Consider the following 15,898-nt stretch of genomic DNA (forward strand, 5'->3'; position numbering starts at 1 on the left):
CGATCTCGTTTTTCCTCGAATCAGTCGAATGGATTACTGATAACTGACTAAACTAGTCTTCATTTTCTGAGCATAGTAACTTAGTAAGTAATATTTATTCGTGAATTGTGATCATTCCTGAATCCTGATTCCATGCATAATCTACTCTCATATCTCTTGTAAATGGCTCCATCGTGTAAGTCTCGTAGCAGTTCTCCCTTTCTTGGCAATAATTATTGACCGATTTCTGCTTTCAGTGCACCATTCTGAAAAAAATTAAATTAGGATCAGTTGTTAATGAAAAACCTAGAAACCTAGCAGGAAGCATAAAACCTAGATCTACCTAGGTTTTTTTTTGCTTCAGAGCGCCACAGTGTGCCTGCTGCAGTGCTGGGGGCGGCACTGGGGCTAAATGCCCAAGGATTTCCTAAAAAACCACCATGGCCCAACCTTCATGTCTTTCTTTATCTGTAATCATATTTCTTCAGTTCTCAATCTAACTCAATTTAAATTAAATTCAATATTTTTATCTTTTCAGTATAGATGACCAAAGTATAATTTGCAGACTTGAAGTAAAAGTACCATAAAATGGGGTAACTTTGACCACTTTTTTTCAAAATGATGCCATTTTTTTACTAGATAAGTTAAACTTAAATTGAAACGTGCAAAATACAGGTCTATACTCAAGCTTTACTCACCATAAATTGCTGGCTCCTGCCTCTCATAGTTTTGATGTAATTTCAAAAAAAGTGATGGTCTTTGTTAACCCAGCTCTTGGGGTTTCTTTGACCGTGTGGTAAAATCAATTTTATTTTTTGGTAAAATAAACTCCAAATAACTCCAGGTTGTGGTGCATTGTAGTAGAACTCGTCTAGTTACATATGCAAAAGACAAATTTTAGGAAAGTGTCATAGTTTGCAAATGGGGGGCGCTGCCCCCCAATGGGCGAAATGTGACCACCTAATGGCAGCCGTGATGGGGTAACATTGACCGGTTTGGAAATTAAGTTAAAATTGCCATATATAAGACTGTAGAGTCTGAAACATAAAGAAAAAAACAATAACATTAAGGTGTATCAAACATAAAATATGTTATATAGGTACTACCTATGGTAATTTTAACTTAATTTCCAAGCCGGTCAATGTTACCCCATCACGGCTGCCATTAGGTGGTCAAAGTTCCCCCATTGGGGGGCAGCGCCCCCCATTTGCAAACTATGACACTTTCCTAAAATTTGTCTTTTGCATATGTAACTAGAAGAGTTCTACTACAATGCATCAAAACTTGGAGTTATTTTACCAAAAAATGAAAAAAATTGGAGGGGGTACTCCAACAGGTTTTAAATTATAGCTCTTTTCATGGGTCACATTATTAATTTTTTAACCTATTAGATATGCAAACTTTTTAAATCTTTCTATTGTGTTATGTAGCCTCAGTATTAGGCCTTAGATGGCCATTGACAAAATTTTTCTATGTCAAATCGTTTTGAGTTTTGGGGTTTTTTGTTAAAGTAACGAAAAGTGGTCAAAGTTACCCCACCGGTCAAAGTAACCCCATTTTATGGTATCTCTCTTGAAGTATCCCTATTCAGTATCTCTGCCTGGGCAATCAGTTGCACTGGTGAGTGGCATAGGAATTTATTCCATTTATTCATTGATAATTTAGGTTCAATATTGTCCTTGTTTTTATTTTAATATTATTAATGTTGATCAGCTAATTGTGTGATTTCATTTGCTTATGTTCCCTTGTATTTTACTTTTTTCAAATTTTAGTTAAAGATTTCCATATGTTAATAGTTACAGCATGGACAGAAGCTGTTATCCCCTAAGGGAGTTAATTGTTCTTGAATTTCTAATATTTTGCATCCCATCAGGTTATCAGTCATTTCTGATTTGCATTTTATTTTGTTCTTTCTGTTTGCAGTTACATCTGCTCATCTCCACCTGTCGATGCTCCTTACATCCAATTAACTAGCACATTTTCATTACACATTTCAAATTAAAACAACCATTTCATTTGCAATTTTATTAAGTTGTGTGCTTATTTACTGTCACATATTTTAATTCATTTTGCATTAGAACCAGTATTTCATTTTCCTTCATTCAGAGTAGGGTTGTTGCCAGTTAGTAAATAAGCAGATAACAGGTTTATCTCACCTGCGGTACGAGACATTTTAGACCCGGCAACAACAGTATTAGAAGTGATTATGCTAGGCAACGTGTGCCAATATGAGCCACAACAGGCCTGGCTTCATTTGGTACACATCGCCAGGAATAATGACGAATTTCAACCCTGAGCGATGTGCACCAAATACGGTTACCAATTTTACGTGGCACAATGACAGAACATACCCCTGCAGAGCTGCACACAACTTTTCTCCTTGCAGGCTTGCTATCTACCGGGTAACTGAAGATATACAAGTTTGAACCTATTGCCCGTACGGCAATCGGGCCAAATCAGCAATTGCGGCCAATGTGTTAAGTCCCATAAGTAGACCAGAAAAGTATCATGGATACCAGCATCATCATACATAAGATATTGGCTTAAATCTCAAGTAAATGAGAAAATTAAAAATGACCTGTTTCCAAAAAATCACTGGTATGCCACTATGGCCCAACTTGCATTGCTGGGCCTGGCCCCAGCATTCAGTACCTACTTAGATGTCAAAACTTGTAAAGTTTGGCTTCATTCTAAATATGAAATATACAAAATAATAAAATTTTATACTGTGGATATGAAGTTAGGCTAGCTCTGCATTTAATATAAGAAGTGTAGGTACCTAACTTGCAGGATGAAATTCCAAAAATTAAGGTTCATGTAATATTTTCAATCTACCTCCACCACATTTTTGATCCAAACATTTTAGTTAAGATAAAAATGATGAAAACAGGAAAGAATAAAGTTACACTTGAAATAATCGAGAATGAAAGTTGCAACACTTTGAGATTTCAATTAGACTAAATATTAATTCATTAGCAATTCATCTTCAAGTCAAACACAACAAATTAAATTCAAGAATTAATAACAAATCATGCCACCACTATGAGTTGAACATGATACACTCCGGGAAAGCTATTTCACTTGAACAAAATCTCATACACGCTTACACAGTGAGAGCAAACCAGCAACTGCCTTTTTTCTGAATTATGGTTGACAAAGCCAATGCCGCTGCAAGTAAGGCGGCATTGCCAACCATAATATTATGGTATGACAGTACAGGTATGTAAGAACTGTAGTATTTGGGCAGTTTCACAAGTGTATTCAAGAACAGATTCTGAAATAGAATCGACATTTCCATTCTTATATAAAAATGGGATTAATAATACATCTATCAAATCTGTTCATTGTCATTCTATTTGGGATGTATGGATGACAATTTTACCTTTGTTCCTATGATGCTCATTTTTATGGGCTGCAGCTGTAGAATTAAATTAAATTAATTAAAATTAAATGATATTAAATATAATTTAATTATTTAATAAACCACATAGTATTAAATAGAATTAAATTTTAAATTGAAAATTAAATTTGATTAAATAGAATTAAATTATTATTATACCTCATGGTGCATGCCTAAGCATTCAATGATTTATATAAAGCAATAATTGCCCCTTCTAAACAACAAACAATTTCTGAAAGACACAAGACATTCAAAAATTTGTGATGGGAGACAAAATCATTCTGAATTTGAGGGGAAGTTATTAAGGAAATATTGAAATAATAGGGCAAAAACTTGAAAAAATTCATATCTAAATGTGTATCAATAGGTGTTTAAATTTTGAAACAACTTTCCATTATTAAATCTCAGTGCAGAATGAGGATCAAATCTATTCATTGTGAAATCAAACTTGACATGACCTAAATAAGGTGTGTGACACCGTCTTGTCAAATGTTTACATGGCAGCACGATGTGCCTATATGCTGTGAGAGATTTGTGGTTTGTCCCATCATTTTGTGAGGTTTCAAAAACTTTGTTGGTATTGGTGAAATAGTGAAAATTTTCTGCAAAAGTTGATGTACCATCAAACAGGGTAATAAGGGACTGTTTTGAGTGTTCTTCCTCAATAACTTCTCACCATGAAACATTTCATAAATGAGTTTGAGCTAATTTCAAAGGTATTTGCAAGGACTATCATATGGCATCTCTGAAAAAATTCCATATGCTATTCGTAAGATGACAGATGCAAAATAAAAGCCTCCTGAACCAACCCTGGGAATGGGGTAATAAAGGACACTTGAAATAAAACTCCATTTTGAAATGTTTAAACATGCAGAGTGTGCTCATCCATTACTAACAGTACTCTGAAGTCATCCTCTTCCTTTGTAGATGATGTAAATGTAGAATAAACGACATTTTTGGTGATTTTTACTTGTTTTTTCTTCATTGATATGATATAACCATGTCCATATCCATACATTACCGCATTATCGATGTGATATTGCCATATCCATGAACATGCCATTGCGCATTTACAATGACATTGTCCACTGTAAGCTTCATATCAGCAACCATATAGCATTTCCTCAGTATCTGTGAGACTGTGGGCTTACAGGACAGCTTGTGATTTTGCACCATTTTAACTGGGTCAAGTGAATTCACTATAACAAAAAAAGACCATAAAAATGTTCCTGAAACAGAAAGGAACATTTTAGTGACAATCGGAGAAAAAATATTTTTTTGAGAAATAAATTATAGTTTAGGTTAATTACGTTTCATTACATATATGTTGCGTGGTGCACAATTACATCTATGACATTATATGCTCAATTTTGTGATGAATGATGATGCATTAATTTTTTATAAAAAATTTTAATTTTTTTTCACTGAGTGAGGTAAATGGAACCAAACTTCTTTGTTGTTAATGGATTTTTTGTTAAGTGGAGCCTTTGCTAATCAACCCTAACAAAATTCGGGGACCGCCTAGGCTTCAGCCGAATAGTCACTACACTCGGCGCAAAGTTATTCTGGGTCAGTTGGCCACCTGTTCGCAATCAGTGACTAGTCAGAACCTCCTGGCCGACTTTATAGTCTCCTGAGAGTAGAGCATGAGTTGGCAGAATCCCCTCAGTCCCCTCACCAGGCTCTGGTAGCTCTCTGATTCGGGGGCCTGAATGTAGACCAAAAAGCGGACATAGAGAAGCTGATTTACATTCGGTCCGAGTCCTAAGCGGTTCTTAATTCAAGCTCGCCACCTACTAAAAATTTTGATAGGGAAGGTTCTACTGTAAATGCGTTTTTAGGGGTATCCCATATTACCCCAAGGGGGGGGGTGTCCCTTATTATATATCTTGCAGAAATCACTGCTATTTTTTGGAATGAGATATGCAAATTCTGTCAATCACATTTTTAAGCCAACACCTGTGTGCTACTTTTTTGTATAAGTACCAATTTTTAATATGGCAAATATTTTTTTTGCTACAGACTTTGGCCAAGGTACTATTCCAAAATCTCCCTTTTCACACTTTTTCAGCAATTTTTTAGAGGTAGTTAATGTATGATTTTTTATTTGCTTTATGCTACATATATAGTAAAAATGTTGAACTTTGTCACTATTTTTAATTTTGCAACATTTTGATTAGTTTAGCTGCTACAACATTTCTAGGAAATGTAGGACAACTGTCCCAATTTACCTTGCCCATCCCTTATTACCCATTTAATGGTACTTTTCCAAAATCTCACTTTTCACAGTTTTTTCAATAATTTTTATAGGAAGTAAATGTATGATTTTGTAACTTGCTTTATGCTACATAGATAGTAAAAATGTTCAACTTTATGCAACTATTTTCAGTTTTGCAATATTTTGATTAGTTTTGCTGCTACATTTCCATAAAATGTGAGATGACTGTCTGGATTCACCCTGCCTGTCCCTTATTACCCTGTTTGACAGTAAGACTGACCAGAGATCTGGAAAATCAGCCCCTGGACAGGTTGGAATTATCTTGGTGGGTTTATAAGTATTACCACAGCACAACACAGATACCGTCAAATGGGGTAATAAGGGACAGGTGGGGTAAATCAGTACAGTCCTCAGTCACAGTGTAAAAATGTTTGAGCAGAAAAGCTAATTGAAATGTTGCAAAATTTGAAATAGTGATGTAAACTAAGACATTTTTCTTACCTATGTAGCATAAAAAAGTTGATAAATCTTATATATACAAACTCTAAGAAATCCCTGGAAAAGATGTTGAAAAGTGATAGATCAAAAAAGTACTTTTGCTAAGGTCTGTAGTAAGAAGTATTTGCTCTAATGAAAAATTTTGCTTTAAAAAAAAGTTGCAGACAACTTAGGCGAGTGTTGGCTTTAAAACTTTATTGGTGAAATTTTTGTACCTCAATAAAAAATGGCAGCCATTCTTGCAAGACTGTGTTACCAGCACAATGAAATAGTTAGAAATTTAAAAGCGAAGAAAACACCACAAAAATTTAGCATATCTCTTTTGAAAACGTTTCGGAGACCAGCTCCATCGTCAGTTCGATAAATCTAGAACACAGATAAATGCAGAAAATTAGTTTGGAGTTAATAAAAAAACACACACAGAATAATAAAGTAAGTACCTATCTATTCACAATTTCTAATGGATAAGAACTATAGGCAGCATTTAAACTAGGCTTCTCTTTAAAAATATACAATGATTCCAAAATACGCAGATCGGAAGCACCAGAACTATAAGCTAAAATCTTAAAGTCTGTGTCGGACACTGGAACGTTGCACTGTTCGGCGTGAGTTCGCACAGCCGAATGAGGAGGGCGCGATAGTAACTGCCCAGTCCTATAACTCCTACCTCTATGCTCAGCGAACTCCAAACTACTTTTCTGCATTTATCTGTGTTCTAGATTTATCAAACTGACGATGGAGCTGGTCTCCAAAACGTTTTCAAAAGAGATATGCTAAATTTTTGTGGTGTTTTCTTCGCTTTTAAATTTCTAGTGAATCTGCGATTAAAGCAATCTAGTGACTTTTTTACTAATGAAATAGTTATCTCGGGTTCTTTAGTCTCTGGCAACAGTTTAAGTGAATGGAAAAATTCTTCCGGATGTGGATGTATTGTTAAAGTACAGGGTAGTGTTTACAGATACAGTTGCAAATTGTATGAAAAGTAATCAGACATCGGGAGCATGAGAGAGGTATTTAAGCTGCAAAAGATAAAACATATAATCAATAAAAGTAAAATCAAATAAAAGAAACTTGCTCACAGCAGGTAAATAAACCAAAAACTCTTAGCACATTCAAGACAAGCAGCAAGTGGTAAGTTTAGCTTAGTTTGAATATAATTGATTAGGTGAACAAACAATAGCAATTCAAGAGATTAAAGTAAACCAAGGTAAATGGCACCATTGCAACTGTGGTAATAACTGCAACTTATTGGGTAAACACATAAATTGAAAACAGATTGGTATTGAAGTAATAAAATAGCAAGCATTGAAATTAGAAGATTTGAAATGGTAAAGCAATTAAAGTAAACCATATATACAACTCACTATTGTGCAAATTGCATTTGTTAAGATTAAAAGCAAGCATTGTAAGAGTGGATGAAGGCATGTGCAAAAGTGTAAACATGAGCATGAATAAACCCTATCAAAATTTTTAGTTGGTGGCAACCCTGAATTAGGAACCGCCTAGGACTCGGACCAAACGTAAATCAGCTTCTCTACGTCAGCTTTTTGGTTTACATTCCGGTCCCCAAATCAGACAGCTACCAGAGCCTGGTGAGGGGACTGAGGGGATTCTGCCAACAACCCTACACTCAGGAGACCGTAAAGTTGGCCAGGAGGTTCTGACTAGTCGCTGATTGCGATCAGTTGGCCAACTGACCCAAAATAACTCGAACATAGAATAACATAGAATAACACTCGCGAATAACGCGAACATAGCAACTCTGGGGCAGAGGCTGAAGCATACCCCGAATTTTGTTAGGGAAGTAAATCAATTATTAAATTGAATGGAACACTAACATAGGGGGTTTTAGAAGCGTTATACAACATGGGTCTTAACAAGCACTCACCAAGGCAATTGCAGTCATCAGAGCATTGGACATCAATCTGCCAGCTCCTTATATTTATGAAAAACTTCCAGTACACAACTGCATGAATGAATAATATTGGAATTACCCCAGTGCCTGGAAATTTATAGAGTAGAGCGATGTAAGTTTCTGAAATATAACATATAAAACAAATGGCACATTGGATAACAGATTTGGTTTGTGATGAAAAGTACTGAAATAACCACCCAGCTACAACAGGGTAATAAGGGACACCCCCAGGGGTAATATTGCACACCCCTAAAAATGCATTTACCTGAGAACTTTGGTTGACAAAGGTTCCAGTTAACAAAAAATCAATTAACAACAAAGAATTTTGATTAGATTTCCATTTTGCTCAGCGAAAAATTTTTTTTTAATCTTTCACTTAAGGAAAAATTAATGCACCATCAGTCATCACACTATTGTGCATAGAAATTCATAGATAGAATTGTGCACTGGGCAACATAGAATGAAAAAAAATTAACCTAAACTAATATTTATTTCTCCAGAACATATGATGGTTGTCACTAAAATATTCCTTTCTGTTTCAGGTATGCTTTTTACAATCTTTTTTGGTATAGTGAATTCACTTGACCCTATTAAATTGAAATGGTGCAAAATTACAAACCTAGTCCTTTTAGCTTACTGATACATAAGAAATGATATCATGGACAAGGTCGTGGTCAATGCTCAATGGCATGCCCTGGATATTGTTGCCGGGGTACTGTCTCCCGCCACGGGTGAGGCAAACTCGTCACCTACTTTTGGAGTTTCTTTGGCAACAACCCAGTATGAATTGGAGAATGAAAGAGTAACTCTAATTAAAGTAATTATTTAAAACGGGATTTTACATTACAAATCTTTTATTACAAAGAAGGGCAGTAGACCCTGAGTTAAAATAGTTCAGGCTAATAATAAAGAAAGGAAGCAAGGGCATGAGTGCCCATTACTTGCAAGAACTGTTGTAAAGACAGTGGGTAATGAGATACCCTGAGCAAGAGGTGAGCAGGGTATGTGTAAAATGAATTCAGAAAAAAAGTAAAAATGAATTCAGAAGAATTCAGTTAAAATATGGGTTATGGAGCATGGGCAGGCAAGGAGTTGCTGAACAATAACTGAAAGGAAAAATGAAAACGTTTGTCAGCAAACAGCCTACTCAAGCCTATTACTGTAAGAAAGTTGTTAAGATAAAACAGTTGCCAAGCAAGTGGACAGATGCAGCTTAAGGTAAAAGTTAGTATCAGAAGGCAGAATAAGCTTATTTCAACACGGATGGGTAATGGCCAGAGAATTCGTCAATTTAAATTTTCAGGGTCGAACAATATTCTTCAGATGACATTAGTTGATCAAAATGCAGGTTCAAGGGAGTAATATCAATTTATTAACGACGTTTCGAATGTCACAACATTCATTTTCAAGTTACAGGAAGCATTGAATACAGAAATTTTGATGGAAATAAGTACATGATACAAGTAAATAGGATACAACAAGAAAATTTGGAACCGTGAAAATAATTCCAAAACAATCTCAAAGCTTAGAAAATCAGGTAGTTAAGAGATGGATAGATGGAGTCCAATCCGCAGAAAAGGGCTTCAGCTATCGTCGGTCAGATTATGTCGGGCCACCGCAAGATGACGATGCTGGTGGGTTCCTCCAGCACAGTGCAAATGACAGTCTCGTTGAGATTGACGTTGCCGAGAGTGTCACGGGGCCAATTGATTTCATCGCGGATCTTGAGATGAAGTTGCTCGATTGTGATGCTTTGAGAGCTGGTCTGGTTGCGAGATTGTCTAAGGTGGCAGGATAAACGGCTGCTCAAAGTCGAAGTAGTTACTCCAATTACTCCAATGTAGCCAAAATAATGAAGAAGAAGTGACACCAAGGGAAACAACGTCAAACCCCGAACTATACGCAGCAACGGACACCTCAAAAGAGCAGGAATTCTTCAGGAGTCTGGTGTAGTCAGGAAATTTTGCTTCAAAGAAGGTTGTAGACTTCTTCATTATTTTGACTGCATTGGAGTACTTGGAGTAACAACTGCGACATTGAACAGCCGTTTATCCTGCCACCTGAGACAAGCTCGCAATCAAACCAAGTCTCAAAGTATTACAATCGAGCAACTTCATATCAAGATCTGCAATGAATTTAACTGGCTCCATGACAACTTTGACAACAACGTCAAACCCGGAACTATACACTGCAATGGCCACTTCAAACGAGCGGGAGTTCTTCAAGAATCTGGTGTTGTCATTAAATTTTGCTTCAAAGAAGGTTGTAGACTTCTTCATTATTTTGGCTACATTGGAGTAATTGGAGTAACTACTTCGACTTTGAGCAGCCGTTTATCCTGCCACCTGAGACAATCTCGCAACCAGACCAGCTCTCAAAGCATCACAATCGAGCAACTTCATCTCAAGATCCGCGATGAAATCAATTGGCCCCGTGACACTCTCGGCAACGTCAATCTCAACGAGACTGTCATTTGCACTGTGCTGGAGGAACCCACCAGCATCGTCATCTTGCGGTGGCCCGACATAATCTGACCGACGATAGCTGAAGCCCTTTTCTGCGGATTGGACTCCATCTATCCATCTCTTAACTACCTGATTTTCTAAGCTTTGAGATTGTTTTGGAATTATTTTCACGGTTCCAAATTTTCTTGTTGTATCCTATTTACTTGTATCATGTACTTATTTCCATCAAAATTTCTGTATTCAATGCTTCCTGTAACTTGAAAATGAATGTTGTGACATTCGAAACGTCGTTAATAAATTGATATTACTCCCTTGAACCTGCATTTTGATCAACTAATGTCATCTGAAGAATATTGTTCGACCCTGAAAATTTAAATTGATAAACAAGATTGCTCTAAAATGTTTTTAAAAATAAAATAACGTGATTTTATCCTTAACCAGTATTAATTTGACTTCGATTATTATGCAAGTTTTTAGGTATTTTGACTAGATGTTTATAGTTGTACTCTGTTTTACTAAGTGTGATGTTGACATTGCCTCTTTTTTGCTGATTTTTCTGCTATGACATACGGTTATCAGTTTTTAAAGCTTTTGTCAATGGTTTTGCTAATTTTATAAATTTGTTACTTATTTGTTCAAATCGTCGTCTTGTTATCATTGGAATTGAGTCATGTACCTATTGTTTTGCCTGCGAAGCTTTTTTAGCTTATGGGCATTCACCTGGAAGCCTTGCTATTTTATTTCACGTCTCTTTTTATTTTTTCATTGTAACGTGTGCTCCTGTGTGAATAAATAAATCAAATAAATAAAATAAATAAATAAATGAGGAATTCACTTGGAGAATTGATAATTATAATAATTGAATTCACTTTAATGGAATTTACTTTAGCATATTGTCACCACTTAGTGCAGCTGAAACAAATGGAACAGAAAGACAAAGGTGAATGCATGTAAAAATACATAGGTGACAAAAAATACTATGCAATAAAAGGCATGAGGGTTGAGTGACAAGGGATCAGAAGCCTCACGGCAACAATATAACATAACATAACATAGTGATGTCGGCGCTGAAGTGTATGCCTGATGTGGCCTGTTGCCGATTCTTTTCCTTTTCGTGCCTTGTTCATAGATCTAAACTCGTGTCATTTGACCGGATCTTTTCATGACTGACGATAGTTTGAAGTAGCTACTAGACTTCCACCGGGTTCGATAAGGAGCGAGTCATTTCAAATCTGAACATATATTTTTCCATAGCTTTATCTAGTCTGTTCTTGAACGCGTTCAAACTTGGAGCGCCAACGATGTCATCGGGGAGGCTGTTCCGCATGTTGGTGATTCGAAGCGAGAAGAAATTTTATCGCATGGAGAAGTTGCAGCGCAGTTTTTTTAGAATTGAATAATCGAGATGTATAGAATAGAATAGAAGTGTCGGCATTGTGATAATATTACATCAATAACATGGTAATGTGTGGATATGGTAATATCATATCAATTGAGGAAAAACACGTGCAAATAACAGAAAATGTCAGTTATTCTATATCTATATCATCTACAAAGGAAAAAGAGGAATCTGGAGTACTGTTGTTAATGGATTAGTATACCTACTCTGCTTGCTTCAAACATTTCAAAATTAAGTTTTATGTCTTGAAAATGGTCCTGGATCAGGCTTGGTCATGTCCAACAGGCAATGTCCATAATGCAGAGGAAATGAGAAGGCAGTTGTCTTACTTGCAATGAGCAGTGGGGGAGATTCAACTGGCCAACTGGCAGGGTACAGAAATAGCCTCTAGACTAAACTGGGAGATGCCCAAGCCCTGGTCCCCAGCTCAGCATGGGATCCACTAGTCCCAACCTGGCCTAGAACACGCTCCAAATTGGCCGCTCTGCAAAAGTGCAGGAACAAAAATACATAAAACCTACCCAACAATAAAACACTTGGAATGCATAAGTACACTTGAAACACATAAGTACACTTGAAACACAAATACACATTGAAGTACCTATTACTTAACTCCAGAACAATTTAAAGGGATGATTGACAATATTTACAAACATATACTTACTTATAAAATTTAGGACTGAGATGCATGGCCAGAGTGTTCCCTTGACTCACCTATAAAGAGCTGTGATAGTCTTCGGGTAGATTAGTGACAAATCAGCAGGCAGTAGTCAGGGACTGAAAGCATGTTCATTTACAGCAGGTCAGTCAGCATGGGTGAGTAGCAGGTCAGTATGAGTGCAAGTTATGCAAGACCATGGAAAACTGACTCTCTCTAAAACCCTGCTTCACATTCACATGCACTAATTTAACTTTATCTAGCTGTCACTTGTTTAGTATTAAGGGGAGCATCTGGGCAAAATTTTATCTCAGCTATTTACAGACGGATCATTTTGAAACTTAGTACACATGTGTAAAACCAAAAGAGAAAATTTTTTGTTCATGTGAATATTGCAAAAAAAATGAAAGAAAAGGTGAAATTCTTAGAAAATGGACCAAAAAGGGGGTACTTTAGAATTCTATCTCCTCCTAGGGTTTTCAAGCTACAACATCGAAACACACACCATTCAATGCGTAAAGACCAGATCTGTAAAGCATCACATACATTGTTTGAATTTTCATTTTTGTGGGTGTGGGAGCATTTTTTGTGAAATTTTTAAAACTTTTCAATTTTACCCCTGCCACCCTCCCATTTTTTGCATTATAAAATCCAAACTAAAACAATATTAGAAAATGTATGTGATGTTTTGTAGATCTTTTATTTGCAAATTGAATTATATATGTCTCATTGTTGTAGCTTCAAAACTCTAGGAGGAGATCCGTTTGAAGTGACAATAAGTTAACTTTTCAGAAGTGCCTGACAAAGACGCATGCGCCTCTAAAAAGACATTCAAGGGTGCAAGGTTGCAAGACTGAATGATATTGGAGCTCAATTTCTGTCAAGGATGGTGCAAACGACGGCACGGAAACCATCCCGTATGACTGCAGGCAGATAACTGAAGCCCAGCGTGTTCAAACTAGCTATTTAAGTGTGATACCAGTAATTTTGGCTGATCTTAAATGTTGAAGAAATCCACCACCCCTAACCCTTTCGCGATCTGTAGTGAGCGCATAAATCAATGTACCGAGATGGTTTTGGTACCTTTAGATGCGTCAGAATGTAAGCTTCAAGATAAGTATAAAAACCGAGAAAGTCAAAATTTTTTATTTTGACCCAGACACAACCCTTAAGGTACTGGGGACATGAAGAAGAGAATTAATTTAAACAATTAAAAACGATCAATAAATAATTAATTAGCCAAAATATGGCCCCTAACAACTGACTTGTGATCTATGCCTGACAAGGATAAAATGCAAAATGATAAAAAGAGCTGCTATCATACACATTTGTTTCAGCAGGTACATAATAGTTTGGAAGAAATTTGTTAACAACAGCTCCACACAGAGTCATGTTTGAAGATTGGAAGGAGAAAAGTTTCAAACTATAGTGATATTTGAGGATTAGCAGGAAAACCATCTTTAAAATAGAGTGATGTTAAAAATTGTCAGGAAAAGCATCTTTAAATTAAAGTGATGTTTGAATATTAGCAGGATAGAAAGCTTCAAACTAAAGTATGTTTCAAGATTAGCAGGAGAATTATTCTCATAAGAACCAGCATTCAACATTGAGTTACTGATCATCATTCATTTTACATTCATGAGGAAATTGTAGTTCTTTCCTTTTAAGAAGAATGAAATCTCCCAAATTGAGGCAAAATTTTGTTCTATAATTTGGATAATTCTCCATAACTACCTAATTGTCACATTTCAGGTTCAGGTAATATCCTGAAATTATATGTGTTGTGGATGCACACTGGCATGGCCTAATATATTTTATGGTGCCTGGCTTCAATAAAATAAGCCAACAAATTACATTACTCATTTTTTGCTTGATATTCATACATAATTTGTTCGTTATACAGCTAGGATATTTCCATTGATAGTGAATGGTGTTAATTTTTCTTTGCAGTATTAGGGACCCTTGGGGCAACTCCATTACGGATCTTTTTTTGCTGGATTCTATACCACAAATTACTAGATACCACCCTCTTTTCTAAATTGTCGCCTTGCTCGTTCTGTTTTTATTTACTAAAGCATATAAACCTCCTAACTTAGCTGCCATATTATACTGGCCATATCATTGCCAGTAGCACCAGCAGATCATAAATTTTCAATAAATATCTGCTGAATCTATTCTTGCTTTATTATGTCCAATTGTGTAAATTAGTGATAATTCCTCACACTATTTCAATTCTTCAGTTTCCATAATCCTTCCAGTGTTATTACCATCGCTGTCAACATAATTTCAACATCAGTAATTCATAAATTCACAAATTCAACAGTAAGTCATAAAAATTCAAAATTTCAACATCAGTAATTCATAATTATCATCACATTTGGTGATGGCGCCAATTACCAAAAAATGCAGTGTTTTGCTGCACCAACTCTCCGATGCTGCAGTCAGGAGTGGCAGATGCCCTGAGCAGAGCCTCACTCAAGCATCTCCTGGTGGCAGCAAAGTCAAGTCTGAAGGTAAGCCAGATTCCATGTGCCTCACTTATCAGTTTCTATTGTGCCAAGGAGGAACTGGGGCTATGTGAATTTATCTGATTTAATTTTCATCTGTTATTCTTTCATGAGACACTAAATATAAAATTTGATAACATTGTGTGGCAATAAGGGGATCACTTTCTTCTGAGTGATATTAACATTTTGTCTAAATTCATTGTGAGATAACTTGCTCCATAACCCAGTGGCACCAGTACATCAATGAACTTATTTTACAGCCTTGGAACATGACGACTCTCCACAAGTCGTCAAAGCTTCTGTTAATTCCATTAAGAAGGAGCTTGAGGATGAAACTGAAGAAGTTTCTATCAAGGAGGAACCATTTTTATATGGAAGTGAGGTAGGCGGAGCTGATATGCTTATAAATTTTGGTCGAAGCATGTGAAATTACTGAATAGATTTTCATGAAAAAATTGGCAGAATAGTATTTCCGTAATCAAATCTTCAATTCAGGCATCAGAACACAAATCTTGATTGAGTATCAAGGCTGGAATATTAAGCAATAATAATTAGGTAAGAAGCACCCTCATCTCGACCAAATCATTGGTTAGAAGTTATGCAAAATTTGATTTATGATAACTCTCATCAAGTTTGCCATGCTAAAGCCAAACTAAAAAATTTTTCCCATAGTTTTCTACAGTCAAATACTAATGATAATGTGATTATATGTGAATAGATGGTTCCTGTCCCTATTTGCACAAACCATATAAAACTGTCAAAATTTTCTTAAAATTCTTCTCTTTTTTTCAATGAATAAATTTTATTGAAGCACATAATTCCATAGAATAGAACTGAAAAACATTCATACGAATTGATG

Source organism: Hyalella azteca, unplaced genomic scaffold (genome assembly GCF_000764305.2).
Source record: "Hyalella azteca isolate HAZT.00-mixed unplaced genomic scaffold, Hazt_2.0.2 contig9870, whole genome shotgun sequence".
NCBI lineage: Eukaryota > Metazoa > Arthropoda > Malacostraca > Amphipoda > Hyalellidae > Hyalella > Hyalella azteca.